The 20,046-nt window shown below is 32.6% G+C and overlaps 1 protein-coding gene across 5 annotated transcripts in view; it reads right to left on the bottom strand.

Moving 5' to 3' along the window:
- Positions 1-20,046, bottom strand: part of NOVA1 (NOVA alternative splicing regulator 1) — a 165,638-nt gene that overhangs the window by 6,117 nt on the left and 139,475 nt on the right. The window lies entirely within an intron of this gene.

The following is a 20,046-nucleotide window of genomic DNA, read 5'->3' as shown; positions in this document are numbered from 1 at the left end:
CTGGACTGTTTAAATGGTATCATTTTCAAATATTTTCCAAAACATGGGTGGAGGCCAATCTTCCTCTACTAAGTTGTTAAGAAAACTCTTTATTCTAAAACATTTTAAAACAAAGAAAAATGTGATGAAAAAGCAAATGTAATTAAATAGCACAAGTGAAGTTGAATCCAACAGATTAATTTATTATATGTACCTCATATGTTAGTTTTATGTAGAAAAGTATTAATGTTGCTCAACAAAATACTCCAATTCCCTCCAATTTTATAATTCCAGACATGGAGGAACACTAAATGTGCATTTTAAAAAGAGAAAATAAAACCTTGATGCCCTCTAAAGACTTTACACATTATGCCTTCCTGTGTGTGCGTATGTATATAGATACATCTATATATCCGTATATATACATTTATACATTTATCTACACGCATGCACATGCACACATATATAGAGAAGGTGTCTCAAAGTCTTAGTGTAGCTTTAAGTTATTAAAGCTTAAAACTGCATGAAGACTTTGTCCTATCTGTCTATTCTCTCTATTTCTCTGTCTACATGGACTGAGAAATAATTAGATTTTGAAATTATTTAGTAACATGAATCTTAAAATGTATAAAATTAATAAAGAGCATAGACTGATAACTTTTACAAACAACTCTATGCATTCATTACAATGGACAAGGCCTAGGGTGTGTGGATAAGATATTTTACCATAAATATACAGAATAATTTAATAATCCTACATAAAGGAATACTATAACCACACACACACATATTCTAAACATATTATCTCAAACTGAGAAATACACTGGCATCATCATTCAACAATTCTCTCTCTACATAAAATTCTTTAATCAATCAACATATTCTGGTTATTTGTCATAACTACTATTTAAAATAACACAGTCTATATTATTATTTAAACAAAAATAGAAAATTACTGATACTTTAAAATTTAAATATAAATTTGAAACAATCACCCATAAACATAAATGATCTCAACAACTTGCTTTTTAAAAAGACTTTTAATAATTCTATATGTTTTGCAAGTGGGAAATTAGATACACAGGCACTGGGGTACAGAAATCCATCCTGTCCTACTAGAAAGTTAGGGGGTAGATGGGGGAGGATACAAGACAGAAGAGACTGGGGGAAGGGGTACTCAGTAGGCTCGCTATCTTGGGGGTGGGGGTAAGGGAGAGATGGGGAGAAAATTTGTAACTCAAAATCTTGTGGAAATGAATGTTGAAAACAAAAAAATTAATTAATTAATTTTAAAAGTAATTCTATATGTTTGTTCACACACAAAATCTGGCAAATCGTGCAAAGCAATACAGAAATACAAAGTGCCATGATATAAAGTTATATGCTATAAAATTTAAGAATGCGTTTGGCTAATATTCTATACACTCAAGTAGCACATTATTTGGGACTTGGCTAACATGACTGATGTTAGCTTTATTCTGTTTTGCTTGCTTTTTAATGGAGTGGGAGAGGAAGGTTGTAAAACCCTTAGGAAGTCACACTGCACATGGCTACACTGTGATAATGTCACAAGGAAATTCTCCTCAAAGGAGTCACTATTTTAGCAAAAATTGTCAATTATGAATATTTCCTCCAAATTTTTGTGGTCAGAATCAGACCAGGATGGATAACTGTGCTTAAGGAGTGACTGTTTAGATATACATTTCTTATTGGTAAATGCTAGGGAACCTGATATTTTGGGGTAAATAAGTCAAGAAGTCTTTGGTGGAGCCAGCAGACAAGTTCTTTAGCAGTTCACATCACTTTGAATTCCATTATCTGGATCTAGGACATTCTTGAATATATAACACACTATTTTATGATATCAGGTATACCTTCTCAACATTAAGTAAGTACTGGTCCAGATTAAGGTCTTGATTCTTGGTATGTGATTTCACAAGTTTATTTTGTAAAATAATTATAACATGCAAAAAAGCTATTTGCCTCATTTTTATCCTGCTACAAACATAATTTTCTCATGATTATTATTTTGACAAGTATCAAGGAATACATGACACATAACAAGTAATTCAAACACATAGTCTTTGCTCTATTACTGACATGGAGGAAGAATCAATAGTCTTCATTTTTAGCATCCAAGATCATCAAAATTGAGTAGGCTGAAATAAATTGTTTGCTGAACATGGCTATTAAGATATTACACACATTATATTTTATAATCTTGCTAACTACAAAAATCTACATAATACCATTAAGTATGTATTAAATTAGAATGACACTCTCATACAATAATTTTAGGAACATAGTTACATCTTTCTAGATTTCCCCCCACTTCCCCTTAAATCAAGTTCTGGGTGCTGAAAGATAGATGTGAGTTCTAGAGAGGCTATCTGATTTATTATGATTCTCTAAAAGCACCTATTTACTAAAGGTTTACCTTCACAGTAATAGCATCTATTGTTATCATCTCCTAGTTTTCTTTTTGTACATAGACAATTATTATTAAGGTAGGTTTTGATTTTATTTGGAATTGTATAGATTGGCCTTTTTATTCTACTGAACAAATTTTGTTTCTCTTAAAGCCATTTTTTTTTAGCAATGTCAAATTGGTGCCTTCCACTTACACTGATTAGTACTCACTCAGGTATAAAATCTACACTAGAAAGTGATTTTTAGCATTTTTATCCAGTATACATGGATAATAAAGCATTTCTTTGTTGAATGTCACTTGGCAGAAATGTCATAATTTTCAGTATTGTTAATTGTAATCAGTTATACACTAACTAGAATGAAGAGTATAATGAGAAGATGAGTAAATGATAAGATGACATTTTATTGTGTGCACATACAGGTTCATAAAATTTACTCTTTTAGGATGAGATGTATATAAAAATAAAAATGATATATAAGGAAATTTTTATTCACAATATCTGAAACATTTTCCAACAGAAAAATTTTAAAGCCATTTAGAGATTGCGCCAAATGGCAATATGTTTTTAACCTTTTGGTAGGAAGAATAATTTACTAATCAGGACGACACACTCAAATAAGCTATTACATTTCTCCTTTTTCAAAAACTGTACTTGCTGAATTTCTAATTGCCTAATAAAAAATGAACCAGTTGCCATAACTATAATAAATTATGAAAAATATATTTATAAATACAAAGTCAATGAGATATAAATCTTTGACATTTTATCTAAATTCACTATAACACATGGGAAAAAATAAGTTGTCTTATACAAGCTATGTTAACTTTGCTGTGCATACATTTTATTATTTTGGCACTAGATCTAAATTCTACAGAATTGTAAATATGGTGTCTATATAATTATAACAATGGTTTCATTTTCCTCTGTTTTCAAAATTAGCAATTTCCATTTCTTATTAATTTTAAAAGGCATTTAAACTGTATAATTTAGAAAGAATATTTGGATTTTTCCTTCCTAAAGATTCATTTTTCATTATTTCTTTGTTAACAGAAGTATGCTATATGCCACAGCCGTACTTAAAAGATTTATGTGTGGGGGGCTGCTAGGTGGAGCAGTGAGCAAAGTGCTGGTCCTGGAGTCAGGAGGACCCGAGTTTGGTTCTGGCCTCAGACACTTAACACTCACACATACACAAAAAACGAGCCATGTAACCTTGGGCAAGTTACTTAACCCCAACTGCCCTCCAAAAAAGGTAAAAAAACATATATATATATATATGTGTGTGTGTGTGTGTGTGTGTGTGTGTGTGTGTGGACATACACATACTTCATAGACATTTCAAACTGGAAACTTTTGCTTTCCTTGAACTATGCTATGAACTATGTGTAAATATAAAAATCAGTTTGAAAATGAACTATTCCATATAGTAAGATATTTATAATCAAAGATGCTGGTATAATGAACATATGACTAGCTATAGATGCATATCCTAATTTATATAGTAAGCTAACTTTGCCTTCAATTTGGCAAATATAATTATCTTTACAAATACAGCTTTTAGATTCACATTTTTACTCTTCAACAGGTATTTCCATCTAAATGTCTTACCACGTACCTCAAGCTCAACATATTGAAAACTAAACTTATTCATCATTTTTGTTCCCAAATCTGACTTCCTTATTGTTAGTGATAAAGCACTCACCCCAATTACCCATGCTTCTAACCCTCTGAGTCATAGTCAACATACCTAGTAACCCAAAAGAATAAGGATTACCGTACATTCAATATCTTTCAACCACATCAAAATACTTCTAAAATCTCTGCTCCTCTACCTGAATTCCCTATCTCTGTTGATGGCAGCACAATATTCCCTGTTAACCATGCTTGCAACCTTGGGGTTATCTTTAGTCACTGAATAAAAACAAACAAACATTTATTAACTATTTAGTATGTGTTACACATGTTGTGGGGCACTTTTAGATTCCTGTCTTTCTCTTGTCATCACTCTACCTCCCATCAAGTAAGTTACCAAGCCCTGTTCATTTTGTTTTTAAAATCTCTCTCATAAATTTCTATGACCCTAGCTCAGTAAAATGTAAGCAGCTAGAGACTGCTTCCCTGTTGTCTTTGTATCCCTAGTCCCTTACCACAGTATCCAGAACAAGGAGGGGCTCAGTAAATATTTGCTGAATTGAATTGAACTGAATAAAGGCACTCATTACTTCTATCAGGAACTACTACTACAAGAGAGACTTGTGGTTTCCCTATACAACTTATCAGAGCACAAATCACCAACTTAATTATACCTTTTATGTCAAACAGCACCTAGAACACAGCAAGGATATAATTTTGAATGAATGTTAGCTGAATGAACAACTTTTACATAATTATTTATAAGATGACTTGCCTTTCTAAAATATTGAAACACTGACATCTATGTAAACAATTAATGAGAAACATAAGTACACCACCATAAGTCTAGGTTTTACATAGTAATAGTACTGATAACAATGTCTTACATTTATAAACTATTTTTTTTGAAAAATATTTTTAATCTATTTGTACTAAATCTATTGAATTTTACTATGGAGTAGACAGACAGAGAACATATTTTCCCTTTAAAGATGGTAAAACTGAGAAGAAAGGAGGAAAATATCTGGTAATTTTTGTCTCTAGAAAAAAAAATTACCCTTTTCACTTAATTTCTAGCACTAGCACAAAAGGGAAAAAGGGATCCTTTTGCATCCTGGAAGGAAAAGGGAAAAGGAATGTGTAGTTTAGGGCTAATTAATCCCTTGTCCAAATCCTAGAGATAGTGTGAAAGGAAAGGATCTTTGTGGGACTGATTAATAATATTAACTCTATCCCAATAAAAAATATTATTCTATTGAAATGACAGTGAAATTAGTGTTAATATTCTGATTTTTAATCTTATGTACTCATTCATTTTCATTTTTAAGCTCTATTAAAAATGTCTTGTTATAAAAATCTAAGTGACTTTAGTTCCTGACCCAAAGATTCCGATTTCAAAAGAGTTGACAGCAAGAAAGAGACTGCTGGATCCTAACCAAGAAAAATATTATTTTTCTCTCCATGCTTAGGGGTGGAGTGAATTGCAGGGGGCCAACTCCAATGTTCTTGGAGGTTGCAAATTTATTACTCTAAAAGTGCAAAGGACAATGAAAGAAAGAATAGAAATCTCTTATTTTCAAGTTATCCCCTTGAAAAAATATGCCTTTGGTCATCTATTAATGGTCTAGTTTGAGACAGGTAGTACAGAATTTCCTTTAGCTTTAACTATATAACTATCCTTGCATAGAATAGCTGTTGCCTCAAAAGTTAAAAAATAAAACAAAAACAACACTCTCTTTACTTCAAAAGTGAATGTAATATCATTTAAATTTTTAATAATTTAGAAAATAACCTTATTTTAATTGGTCTAAGTCTCTTTTTTGTGTATATATACATACGTATATATATATGTGTGTGTGTTAAAAACAGATACATATTACAAGAGTTAAGATAACCTCAGAATTAAATTAGCATAATATTTTACCAGGATAAATTAAGGACTCAGTATTATATACAAATCAGTTCCACTAAATTATCTGGAAGAGTTATTATGGAAAATTGGTTTACAAACCCTAGTAAGACGTATAAAGCATGAAAAACCTTGATAAGCATTTTCATGAACAAATTTATCTTTATATCAAATAACTCTGTTATATAGCTTTGGGTACCAGAAGAGCAATTTATGCATTTAAAAAATCATTTTCCTGTATTAGATGGCATGTTGGCACAAGAATCACCTATTATTCACTTAAAGTATAATATCTTATCATAAAGCTTAATGTTTACTATTTCTTTTTTGCTTTATTGTTATATGAGTATCAAATGAGAAATATATTTAATAGTCTTCCAATCCCTCTTCCCAAATAAGATATCTTAAAGCCCTGAGTTTAAGTTTCAAATTTCCAAAAGATCAATTTTCCTAAAAAAGCCTATTTTTTTTTAAAGCAGAGATACTAAAACATACAGATAAATATAATTACCCTTATCATATGCAGCACTGTAACTTGTCAAAAGCTTTTGCTTTTTAACATTTTCTTATTTGTACAAAATTAAATAAGCACTGGCTATTTAAGGTGTTTTGTAAGCTATTTATTATTACTAATAAAATAAAACAATGGAATATTGGCCCAGGAATCCTTTCAAAATTCCCACCTGATATATACTGATTCTTCTTCCTATTTCACTTATCTGTGATTATTTTAAGGCTGCAGCTGAATTTATTCAGAAAGAAACTGAACTATAGTTTGACAAAATTAGTCAGCTTAATTAACCAAAATCCTTGATTTATGCCAAGGGATATTATCCTTGGATTCATGAATGTGTTTAAAATTTTTAATATTTTGAGAAAAGTATTTAAAATTAAGTGGTTTCCTTTGCAATCTTATGTCTTTTATTCAATTTATTGTGAGATAGGGTCCAGAGGCTTCACCATACTACCAAAAGAATTAATGAAACAAAACAGGTTAAGAAACCCTTATCTAGACAAAAAGAAATAGCAAAATAGATCATTTTATTATGATCTTCACATACTGCTAAAATAGGCAAATAACTGCTGCTGGGTCGTAGTTCAATTATTATTTAACGAGACTTACAGATGGCTTATGTGGACAAACAATACAATTAACAGATCAATTCAGGAAATAGGCACCAGACATTCTTTGCTCATATACAAGCTGCATGTGTGTTTGTGCATATGCATGTGCGTGCACGCGTGTGTGTTTGTATGGTTTGGGGGGTGTTTTTTTAATTACTCTTATTCTTTGTTGTAACCTCCATTAAAGGCAATCCTTGCAGTTTCTGTATATTTTTATGCATTGGGATGAGTGGAGTCGGGATGGGGAAGAAGACAAGAGAAAAATAGAGTAAAATAATTTATTTTATTCTCCAATTTCTCCCAAAATGTAAGTGAAAAGATTTTCCTTATCTGAAAAATGGATGAGCAGGCCCAATTTATTATACCCGTACATCCACAATCACTTTGCTTATAGAGATATAAACAAAATATTGTGCAGTATTGTTACATCATTAAATGGATGTCACATTTGTTCGTAATGAAGGGTATCGTTCAGAAATGGGAAGGATACTTCTGGGGGGAAGGGGACAAAAACACAGAAGAAGAGATGGAATATCAAATTTCAGGAATAGCAATTAGAACTTTTCTGTCCAAACATAGTGTGTAAGAAGGGGAGTGATGCAAAATAAATCTAAAGGTATTGACTAAAATCATATTGTAAAAAACTTTACATGCCAAGTTGATGAATTTATGTTTTATCCTAGAGGTTAGTACAGGGACCACCAAAGTTTCCTGAGCAGGTGAGTAGCACAATCAAATCTATGTTTTAGTAAGGTTATTTTGGCTGTGTGGAAGATGGGTTGGAGAGAAAGAGAGATTGAAGTAAGAGAGATCAATTAGGAAATTGCTACAATAGTACAGGTAAGGAGTGATGCTAACCTGAACTACAGAGAGTGCTGTGTAGGTAGGGAGGAGGTGACTGATGTGAGAAATGTTATGAAGACAGACTCGACAAGGTCTTCCAAGGTCTGGAAGGGAAAGCAGACAAAATGAGGAGCCAAGAATGACTCCAAATTTATTGTCTCTTCCTTAGTAATACTAAAGTTTGGAGTGGCTGGTTTATGGGAAGGAGAATTAGTTCTATCTTAGATATATTTATTTTTACATATTTACTGCATATCCAGGTGGAGATTTCTAGAAGTAGTTAGTGATATTTAAATGGAACTGAGGAGAGAGATTTAGGAGTGACCTTCTAGAAATGAAGACTAAACCCCTGAAGTTGATAAGATCACAGAAAAAAAGGGTGTAGAATAGTAGCTCTTAACCTGAGGTTCATGGACCCTGGGTATGGATTTCAGCAGTCTGAGAACTTGGAAGAGAAAAAAAAAAGTTATATCTTTATTTTCACTAACCTCTAACTGAAATTTAGCATTTCCTTCAATTACTTAAAAACATTATTCTGATAAAGAGTCTGACTCATAGAAAAGTTAAGAATCCCTGGTATATACAGAGAAGGAAACAGATCAGGACAGACATCTTGGTTCATGGGAGAAGAAAGAATAATGACCCAGTAAAGTGGATTGAAAGCAAGTTGTCAGAGAGGTAGGAGAAAAAAGTAGGAGAGAGAAAGGTCAAGATACTCCACAGAACAGGAGTATCCAGATTTCCAGATAAATCAAGAGGAAAGAGCACTGTACTAAGAGTCAGTGGACCTTAGTTCAAATCCTGGCTCTACAACTTATACTTATGTGATCTTGGGCAAATGACTTAATCTCTTTGGGCTTCATTTTTTCTCATCTATAAAATAAAGGGTTTGGACTACACGGACTCTAATGTTCTTCAAGTTCTAAATCTATACTCTAAGCTTTTAAATAAGTGATTGGGGATTAGTTATTAGTTTATTACTTTTTTTTTTTGCAAATGAATACTGTTTGATGTATTATTCCATCCTAGTTCTTGCTTAAACTGATTAAATTAAAATTTAGAGTGACTAAAGAGCCCATTTATCAACACAATTCATGTGCCAAACTAACCTAAAAAAAGAATACTCTTTGAAGAATATATTTAGAGATGTATAAAAAGATAGATTCCCCTCTAACGCCAGTATTCTGGTGGTATAGATTAAGAAAAATGATCAGAGTTCTAAACAAAATCAATTTAAAACTAAACATAATTTGTGGGAAAAAAATCTCGGTTGCTGACAAGACTGCTAAACTTCTCCAATTTAATCTTCAAAAGACTCTAAAGATAATTAAAAGTAAAATAATGGCTTTAATCATAAAATTAATAAATATATGTATAATATAATATATAATAAAATAAATAGAAAGTAATAACTTTGGTAACTACTGGGTAAAAATCTAAGTAATATCCATTTACCAGTTAACTTCTAATTTTTGACTATAGCTTGGTAGGACTTTTGGTTAGTGTGTATTGCATAATTGAATTTTAACAGCTATTACTGAGGATTATCTCCTACCAATTTAAAGGATAAACAAAGTTTAGCTTTAAGTTTTTCAAAAGTTGCATATGTATATAATTGTATTGATATTTTAGTCATTTTTTAGTTCTGTCACACTCTTCATGATCCCCTTCTGGGGTTCTTTTTGGCAAAGATACTGGAGTGAGGTTTGCCATTTCCTTCTCTAGCTCATTTTACAGATGAGGAAACTGAGGCATACAGAGTTAAGTGACTTGCCCAGGGTCACACAGTAAGTGTCTGAGGTCAGATGTAAATTCAAATCTTTCTGATTCCAGGCCTAGAGTTCTATCCACTGTACCACCTAGCTACCCACACAATTGTATAGCTAGCATTTAAACTGAGCTTCATGAAGATGATCTTGTGTAATTCTCACGACCTGGTAAGACAGGGGTTATTTATTATTTTCCTCATTTTACAGATGAGGAAATTGGGCCCTAAGATGTTAAGTGATTTGTTCATAACCACATACACAGTATCTGAGGCAGGAATTGAACTCATGTTCCTGGTTCCAAGTCCAGGACAATCCATTTGTATCACTTTGCTGTCTATGATTACTTGTAAAATTATAAAGGAAATCTTTATTAGTATTGGTTAAATTTATATGATAGCTGAAAATTACCTAACATGAAAAAAATGACTCCATTTTGGCTAGAGATCACAAACTTAATTGCCAGAAATAATATTACATAAATATTCAGTCAACTCTTGATTATTCAAGAGCAGATTATTTGTAGTAAATCGTGATTTCTAACTCTATCATAACTAAGCAGAGTAGGTGACAAAGTCAGTTGTAGGTAAAATTCATTATCTTAAGCCTTTTGTACTTTTTAGCTTTTAAGCAAGAAGCTCTTTAGAGGGAATTATCTCACCCAATCTATGGAAATCACGAATCAATGAAGGATCATGAACACAGGAAGAAAGACTGCTTTTTTCCAACTTGGAGTAGGGAACATAGAACTGGGAACAGTTTTAACTCCCTTGAGTTAGGTCTTCACAGTGTGATTTCATTATTTTGTCTGAAGTATTGTGAAGTTTAACCAGAACCTAAAGGATAACTTGTTTAGAGATTTTTAAGAAGTTCATATTTTAAGTAGAAACTGTCCACTTGGCAACAGTACCTGCTAGTGCCTTCCTCCCTCTCCAACTGTCTTTGTATTTATTCTCTTTATATAATATAAATAGCATAAATTTATTTTGTATGTAGTTACAGATGTACTTGTTATCTGGCACAGAGTATAAGTGCTAAGTAAATATGTGATTATTCATTCTCAACCCTCTGTTCTTGTTTCAACTCTCTTGGTTTGTATTTTCCCAAAGCCTAAAACTATCACTTCTATGAAGATGATGCCCAAACTTTAGCTCTGATGTCACTTTCCTTTACCATTAGGCCTATGTATCCAGCTATCTCCTCAAGTTTTGCAGACTCAACCTATCTTTCTAGCCTTGTTTCCCTTTATGCATCCCATAACTGAACCAATATGGACCACCATATCTTAAACATGCCCTGTGCTTAGGTTAACAACAATGAAAGATTATGCCAAAAATATACTCAGTTGATCAGAAGTTATGAGTCTGAGTAACAAGAAAATAAGTGGATTATCACTTAGAAACTCAATTATACAAAAGTGATTGAGCAGCTACAGCTTCTAAGCTTACTATTAACTGGAAGACTGTAAGAATATATTAAAAATCACTTTTTGCAATAATATGAATAACTTAATCATATGTATACAGACCTTATTTGAATGAACACATGAAAGAATTATGTAACATCTACTTTCTATATAAGATTATATGAACTACTGATATATACATTCTTTGCAAAGTTCATTTGTGATATTAGTGAACATGCTATTATAATAAAAGTTGTTCAATGATTTGCTTAAATCCTGCTGTTTTCTTTTAGCTTTATTACTTATTAAATCAGTAACACAATAGACATGAAAAGAAATTTTGGTAACTCAAATTTTTCCCTTCCTTACTAGGTATGATGTGTCCCTATTTTCCTATTTTGTCTAGGTTGGAAAAATAATAAAAACTCATGATGGATCCTAATTTGACCTGTGGTAGTTTGCCCTTTCTAAGGCAGCCCCAGTGGGCCACTGCTCCTAAGGGCTTACTTCACTGATGCCAGACTTAGCAATAAGCTTAGCCCTATTGCAGCTCAGACCTCCCTAATTCAGAGGATTCATTAGCTTCAGCCTCTCCTACTAGCAGGGATTATATATGCGTACCATTCTAGTACAACTCATTTTTTTTCCAATGGAATAACTTCAACATAATGTGTTCTAAAAAGTAGTAATTCTTTTAAAAAGTTCTAAAATATAAGACTGCATTTTGGTGTCTTACTGTGAAAGGGTAGCTAATAATTTGATATCTCAAATTACTACAATTAAGAACAAAATGGCATGCATTATTTTCATTACATTAATTATTAAGATAAATAAACAACAAATAACTAACATCAAAAATTATAGAAGCATGAAAACAATTGAATACATCATTTGTAACATAAATTAAGTGCTTATAGCTTGGTAGAAATTCAAACATTTTTTATTTCTCAGAAAGTTTAATGATTCTGAAATCTAAAATGCTTAATGTTTTTAAACCTTTACCATATCACAATTAAAATGAATTCTGAAGCAAATCAACAAGAAAAATTAAATGTTTCCGTTGCCAAATGGAATGTATCTTAACTGAAGGAAGAATTTCTAAATAAAATGCAAACCTCCTGAAACACCACAATTACTAGACAACAGGTTAAACTGCACACAATGAACAGAATTATTTTATTAGTTATTCAGAAGTCTTATGTCAAAATCTGAAAAAGTGTAGAAATTATAAGATCATTTCTGGAAGGGACGTCAGAAATCTTTGAGTCCAACTCTTTTGTTTTACTGATGAGGACTGTTGTTTGCTTACCCTTCCTTCTGTAAGAGCCCAATAACATCAGGAAGGTGATGTTATGAAATTCAAGTGAAGCTGGATTTAAATGAGGCAGGGCTCTGTGAAATCACCAGCCTCACTCTCTTCTTCAGAGCCATCTGGGTCCAGTGATAAGACACAGATCAGGATGACTGGAGATGGCCTCCGATGTAGGGAGGTTAAGTAACTTGTCTGAAGTCTGACAGGTAAGTGTTTATGGTATTTGCATGCAGTTCCCCTGACTCTAATAATTCTTCTACCATACCATCTATCCCAAATCACTAACAATGTCAACTCATTATCAGAGTAAATTTGTGGAGTCAAAATCAAATTCAAGTTTGTAAACAACAGTAAAAAATGTTCTTTGCACTCTTATTACTCTCCTTTCCTACCTTTTCATTCAGGTCATACTCATTAACTGTGAGTGTTCTCCAAGGCTCTACCCTGAGACTTCTTTTTTTCCTCTATATAATCTCACTTAATTATTTCATGCATTTCCATTGCCTTTGCTATTATCTCTATGCAAATGATTCCAAGATCCATATATTTAGCACTAATCTTTCTCCTGAGCTCCAGTCTTACATCACCAACTACCTTTTGGACAAGCTGATTTAGGTGTCCCACTGACACCTCTAATGCACCACATTCAAAACACAAGTCAATATCTTTTCACCAAAACCCTCCTCCCCCTAACTTCCTATTACTGTCAAAAGCAACACTATCCTCCCATTCAGCTATGTACGCAATCTCAGTGTTATCCTCAGCTTCTCATTTATACTCTCTCTACATATCAAATAAATTGCTGAATCTTGTACTTTCTAACCTCATAACATCATCTTTCTTTCCACTTATACCAACTTGGTGCAGGCCCTTGTTACCTCATATCTGGACTATTTTAATGTACTTGTAATTTGTCTACCTATCTCAAGTATCTTCCCGCTCTAGATAACCTTCCATTTACCTATCCAAGTGATTTTCCTAAAAAGTGATGGTCCTATTATGCAACCTGCCCCACCACTCAATAAAACTCCCATAACTTCCTATTACCTCCAAGATCCAATATAAAATCCTTTGTTTTGAATTTAGAGCTCTTTACAACCTGGATCTTTTGTTATCCAATTTTCTTATACTTTACTCTCCACTATTCATTATATGACCCAGTTATAATGGCCTTCTTGCTGTTCCTCACACACATGACCTTCCATTTCCTGACTCAAGGCCTTTTTACTGGCTAGCCCTGGCGCCTACAATAATCTCCCTCATTACTTTCCCTGCCTTTCTTAAGGACTCAGCTCAAAACCTACCTTCTGCAGAAGGCCATTCTTGCCCCTTCCTCTCCCCCACTGTTAGTGCCTTCCATCTGAGATTACATTCCATTTATACTGTATTATAGAGAGACAGGTAAATAGAGAGAGTTACTTTTATTTTATCTTCTTCATTAGAACTTAGGTTCCTTGAAGGCTTCCATTGTGTGTTTTCACTTATTCATATCCCTAGCACTTAGCCTAGTACTTGGTTCTTAGTAAGTGATAAAAGAATGCTTGTTGACTAACTGACTTTTGTTCATTCTTATCCTTTTATTCCACAGTTCACTTACATCATGTTCCTTAATATTCTAGCAGGGCTTCTTTTCTGAACAAATTTTAAAAATATTTTACTCAAAATATTTTTTAAAAACATATATTCAATATAATCATTCTCCTTAAACTAGGACACTACTGTTTCCCAATTCCTGAATAAGAATTGATTCTTCCTTTTCCCTACCTTTAAAAAAATTTTACTGAATAATTTTACTAAAAGAAATTAGTTTCTTTAAATAAGATCCTAATATTTGTTTTATTCTATTGAGTCATATTTAGTAGGGACTAAATTCTATATTCCCTGTTAGGTCCAAAAGGACTAATACATGTCCTTATAGTATATATGGAAGGACTAAGTGCTAAGGATACATACATCAAAGTGTACATAATTATTTGTTCAAGAAAATCCTCAAGCATTTCAGAAATAAGCACCAAATCACCTAAGAAGGGGTGAATTAGTCGAGGTCAGAAATGAAATTGGTCAAATTTCTAAGCTAATCAGTGGAGGGATAAGACCCATGAACGGCCTCTGTACTTTGAAACTGAGTGAGACAGGAAGATTATTTGACATGCTCCCTTTCCCCCCCAAAACACACTCCTACAAAATCCAAAACAACCACAAAAACCACAGCAACAATACAATAAAAACTTGGGCATAGGAATTAGGAGTGAAGCACACAATTTCAAGCCCAAGTTTGTCATTTGCTATCCTATGTACCTTAACATAGTATTTGCCTCAGTTTTTTCATAAGAAAAAACAATTCTTTATTGTTTAGAATTGTTAGGATTGGTTATTAGCTCTAAAAAAAGCACTAAAACAGTATGAAAGCTATTTCTCTTGGTATTATTTGTAAGTAGAATGTAATTTATTTCCCAGAAACTTGGGCATGTTGTTACATAGCCAGATTACAAAAGAGTTGGTCCCAACTGCCTTCATGAAAACAGAATGCTTACTTGGCAACTGCATGCATGCCAGACATGTCTATTTTATGTCTATTTACTCATCAGGATCTTTCACTTATTTCAGACTATTCCAATTCCTTCCCAATGTACAGGACTAGGAAGGAAGATAGTATTGGCATTATATATTAAGATGAGGATCCTGAGAGAGAAACATGGTAGAGAATATATAAACAAAGATCAGTGCAGAGCCATTTTGTCAAAGAAGTATACTTCAGACCATGAGTTCAGGAAACAGATTATAAACAGGACACAGAGTAGTGCTAGGTGACTCAAATTATTCAGTTGAAGCTCTTTCTGACAAAAACAAAGCTGATAATAAATGTTTTATATGATGTCATGATAATTTCATCCAAAAAAAGGTAGAGAAACCAGTCATGGGAAAGTTTACTCTGCACCTAACTCTCAGTAGCAGAAGCAAACTGGTTGCTGCATAGAAGCTACCACTTCCCCTTTAAGAGTTTTTGAAAAAAGAGAAAAAAAAAACAGTTTTAAAAAGGGTGCAGAGGAAGGAATGGTAGCATGCCACTGAACAAAATTCTATAGGGGAAGTCAGCCCGGAAGAGGAGGGCAACTCTTAAGAATGAAAATCTGAAGTCAAAGGTAAATGATTTCAACAAAGTGGAAAAACAGGATTTGTCTGAAGAATCTGATCTTAATATGAATATAGGACATTTATAGAGGCTATCCTCCATAAAAAAAACAAAACAAAAAAAAAAAAACGAGGGACAGAAAACAGGATGGATAGCCAGGTCCTATAAAACTAGTGTTAGGAGTGCTAAAGCTCAGAATGAGCTAAGAATGGTGAGGAAAGCTAATGACAAAAAAATATTATTATTTTCTATGGGGATGGATGATACTTTGATAATTGACAAATAAAGAGAAAGTGCAATGATCATTTTACTATGTATTTTTTTCTGTAAAGAACAATGAGATTTGTGCTAGAAATGACATTACTAAAATGTCTAACAGGGTTGACAGCCAAGGTAAGAAGTTAAGAGAGAACTAAGATACTCTTAATAAATTCAGATCACCCAGCATGGATTAACGATATCCTCAGGTACTGAAAGAACTGTCAGATGTGCTAATGCAACCACTGTCAAAGATATATAAAAGAGCGTGAAAATGGGTGAGGTACTACTATAAAACTGGAGTTGGACAAATGTCAGTTTTCAAAAAGGGAAGAGAACAAAGCCTACAAATTATAGGCCAATGAGCTTGCCCTTGATTCTTGTGGGAGTGAGGGGAGGAGCAAAAAAAGTTAGAGTGGATCATTAAAGAGATGATTAGTAAACACCTAGAAAAGTGGCAATTACAAAGAACTAGCATGGATTTGTCAATACTGTGTCATGTCCAACTTAACCTTGTTTCCTTTTGTGAGACAACTACTACTAAACTGGTAGAACAAAGGAATGGTGTGTGTGTGTGTGTGTGTGTGTGTGTGTGTGTGTAATGTGTATATACAAACGTATATATATAAAACACCTAGATTTTTGCAAAGTATTCTACTTTGTAGAACAGTCTTTACTGATCCCCCTTGATAATTAGTGCTTCACTATAATGATTAACTCCAATATATCCTCTCTATATTTTGCTTGTATATAGTTGCTTGCATGCTACCTTCCCCATTAGGCTGTGAACTCCTTGAAGGCAGGTACTGTTTTTTCTTTCCTTCCTTTACATTTCCAGCACTTAGCACAGTATCCAACCCATAGCAGGTGCCTATTAAGTATTTATTGACAGACTGAGTAAATAAAATATCTCATAATTTTCTTGTGGAAAAAAAAAAGGAGATATGTAAACCAGGAGATCATACAGTCAGAAAGATTCAGAACTTGTTAACTATTCAGCTTCAAAGAGAAGAGTCATTAATAAGCCAATGGCCATTAGGCAGGTGAAGTGGAGTGCCTGAAGAATCTGTGATTAGCTCAGTACTATTTAACATATTAATCAATGATGTACACAAAGGCAGAAGTGGCAGACTCATATTTGCAAATGACATAAAGTGGGAACAGTTATACTTGTGCTCAAAAAAATCAATGTCACAAGAACACAATGGGGAAGGCATAATTGTTTGAAAAAGTTCTAATGGTTTTAGTGGACTGCCAGTTCAATATGAATCCATATGTGATGTGCTGGTCAAAAAAGCTAATCCTGTTTTGTAATACAGTGTCAAAGCTTTCAGGAATTAGGAAGTAAAAGATCTTTTATACTCTGTCATAGTTTGTCAACATCTGGAATACTGTGTTCAGTTCTAGGCACCACAGTTTAAGAAGGACATTGATAAATTGAAGGGTACACAGAAGACAGAAATCAGAATGACATTTATCTGGAAGAAGATAAAACTCAGTAGGAACATTATAGCTATCGTTTAGCATTTGAAGTGTTGACACATAAAAGTAGGACAAGATCTTTTTCTATTTGGCCCCAGAGAGCAAAAACAAAAGCAATAGGTAGAAGGTGAAAAGAAGTAAATTCAAGTTAGACATCAAATCAGGAAAATCTTCTAAATAATTAGAGCTGTTCAAAAGTAGATTGGGTGGTCTCAAGGAGCAGCCCTCCTTCATCTGAGGTCTTAAAGCAAGAGGATAGACTATTCTTGGTCAAATGTTATAGAGATTGTTTTTGAAGCTCCAAATATGACAACTACATGATTTGTCCTGTGACTACAAATTCATTGTCCATTTCACTTAACCATGCTTCCTTTCAAATTAGGTAAAATCTGTATATATAAGATTATTACCAAAGTATCTCAAATGCCAATTTTGGGTTTCAGAAATACTGCATAATAACCTACTCTAGACATACTTTAAGCAAATATGACAGAAAAATTCTGGCCGTTCATAAAAGCTAAACAAGGATTTTTTGTTGTTGTTTATTTAATTGCAAAAGGATTCACTAGAGAATGCCCTTCCATTACAGATTGGCATGGGAATTTTGACCTACTCGGTTTCGAGGTGGGCTGGTTCAACTCTCCTTAGGCAGCCTGGTGTCCCCTTACTCTAGGGGACTCACCCCATTAATTCAGGAATTAGTTTGGACACCTAATTGTCTTCAGTCCTACTGTAGTTCAGAATTGTTTAGCTTCAAGTGATCCACCACTCTCTTTGAGAGGGATTATAGGCATGTGGCCACCATATCCAGAAACTTTTTTTTTCCTTTTTGAAAACATATTATTCCTATATTTTGTTAAAAGTTAGTATAAGTAAAGAAAACTAAAATACACATGATTTTTTCTTTAAAATTTTTAAACAATCTTTTTTTTAAAATTTCAGTTCCAAATTGTCTCCCTCTCTATACCTCCTTCCTCCCCTATCCATTGAGAAGGCAAGCAAGACTCTCTAATTCTTATGACTTGTTACCTAAAGAAATGCTGACAAGTTTAAGATTCTCACGTTCAAACTCATTTCATGTGACAGTTCCAGTGCAGAATCGATTTAATATGTTGAAGTTAAATACTAATCACTAGTATAGTTAGGCAACAACTATGTCACTCATCCCAAAGGAACAGCTAAGAGTTAAATGCCTCATCACATGCTATGATATTACCTAGTAAAATGGTTAGATGCCACTAGAAAAGACTGTAGGTGATAACATTACAAACTAATAAGAACATTAAAGATTAATGATAAAAATAGCTCCTTGGGATGATGTTCTTATATGACTTTCCTTTATATTCTGTTTAATATTGTGTGGACACAATAAGAAAAGAATAGCAGACATTAAGAATAAAAAGATAATTTATAACATTTTATGTCTAAGGACAGAATGCTAGAAGCATATATTATTATTATTTTTAAAATAACCTAACGGTTTGATTTTGAGGATGAGAAAATATTGTCCAACTTGCATTATGACAGTAAAAAATGAATACAAACATGTTAACATTTACATTTAGAGTAAACTATTATTAAGAAAATATAACTTTCAAAAATAATTTAACAAATCAAATTTTAAGAAAACAAAATCAATATTGTTACTTAAGTACTCACATATTTTTCAATTCCAAATACAGGTATTTTTGTACTTTAAAGCTCACAAAATATCCTAAAATGTACTATTAACTAATATATGTGTGTGTATATATATATACACACACACTCATCAGCTAAAGTATGTGAAAGCAGACACCACACTGACAGGAATGGAGCTACATAAAACTAGAATTAAACTTCTACTTACATAATAGTTCTTGAAATCTTAGTTTTGTTTCCAGATATGATTGAACAATCCTGTATTATGGGATTGTAGCAGCATTCAGTTATATGATTTCAATATAATCCATTCAAGAAACACAAATTTTTTGTCTGCATATTTCTTCATATGTACTAATGAAATTCAACACATTTATCATTAATGTAATGTCAATAATTCATATTGTGAATTATCTGTATAAAGAAACATTTTATGAACAGAAGTTTTCTTAGGATTCAAGTGAAAAAAATCTTAAATTTTCACCACAAGTAAACAATTTGTAATTAAATAGAAAAGAAAAATTTCCTTCTAGATATTGAGTACTTATTCAGATTAAATAAAAATGTATATGGAAGGCCATTAATTTTTAGAAATTTTGTAATTGTGTATTATTAAAGATTCAAGAAGAACAAATTTAGCGTAGAACTGGATGTCAAAAAACTAAATAATTTGGAATTTTACATTAAAATTCTAAAAAAAATACCCCGCCAAACCTAAATTTATAAGGAATCACTATATACCACAAATATGAAAAATAGATGCAATTTTTATCAGAATACTTGTCAACATTAGTTCTACTTTTCTGCTGTTAACAGTTATGATTGTAACAAGGTTATTAAAATGCTAATAATTTAAAATAATTTTGCTTGATTCATTATAAAAGCCAATGTTATTTAACTACATGAATTAATTTTTATAGTAAGATACACCTTGGTTAAAAGCACATTTCAATCTTATTGTCTCAGAAATATGTGCCTTCTGGCACATTTATGTATTTAAATTTTACGTGCAGGAATAAACTTTTTCTAGGCATAAGAAATTCTTAAATGCATATGAAGAAAAAATATTCCATGAACAAACTTTGCCCTTTTTAATAGTTACAATCTAATGGGGGAGGGCACCCTGCTT

This window comes from Petaurus breviceps, unplaced genomic scaffold (genome assembly GCF_028583685.1).
Source record: "Petaurus breviceps papuanus isolate PSGF00001 unplaced genomic scaffold, PetGlider_PUasm1.0 77, whole genome shotgun sequence".
Lineage (NCBI taxonomy): Eukaryota > Metazoa > Chordata > Mammalia > Diprotodontia > Petauridae > Petaurus > Petaurus breviceps.
The sequence above is the reverse complement of the archived record's forward strand: the minus strand, read 5'-3'. Positions and strand labels throughout refer to the sequence as shown.